This window comes from Rhincodon typus, chromosome 2 (assembly GCF_021869965.1).
Source record: "Rhincodon typus isolate 14 chromosome 2, sRhiTyp1.1, whole genome shotgun sequence".
NCBI lineage: Eukaryota > Metazoa > Chordata > Chondrichthyes > Orectolobiformes > Rhincodontidae > Rhincodon > Rhincodon typus.
Window position 1 is genome coordinate 67,695,082 of NC_063333.1, and position 635 is coordinate 67,695,716.

Below are 635 nucleotides of genomic sequence, written 5' to 3' on the forward strand. Positions count from 1 at the left end.
AACCAAAAAAGAATCCCCCTCGTCCTCACGTACCACCCCACCAACCTCCGGATCCAACGCATCATCCTCCGACACTTCCGCCATCTGCAATCCGACCCCACCACCAAAGACATCTTTCCCTCCCCACCTTTATCTGCTTTCCGGAGGGACAACTCTCTCCGTGACTCCCTTGTCCGCTCCACACTCCCCTCCAGCTCCACCACACCCGGCACTTTTCCCTGCAACCGCAGGAAGTGCTACACCTGCCCCCATACCTCCTCCCTCACCCCCATCCCAGGCCCCAAGAAGACTTTCCACATCAAGCAGATGTTCACCTGCACATCTGCCAATGTGGTATACTGCATCCGCTGTACCCGGTGTGGCTTCCTCTACATCGGGGAAACCAAGCGGAGACTCGGGGACCGCTTTGCAGAACACCTACGCTCGGTTCGCAACAAACAACTGCACCTCCCAGTCGCGAACCATTTCAACTCCCCCTCCCATTCCTCAGACGACATGTCCATCCTGGGCCTCCTGCAGTGCCACAACGATGCCACCCGAAGGTTGCAGGAACAGCAACTCATATTCCGCTTGGGAACCCTGCAGCCCAATGGTATCAATGTGGATTTCACAAGTTTCAAAATCTCCCCTCCCCT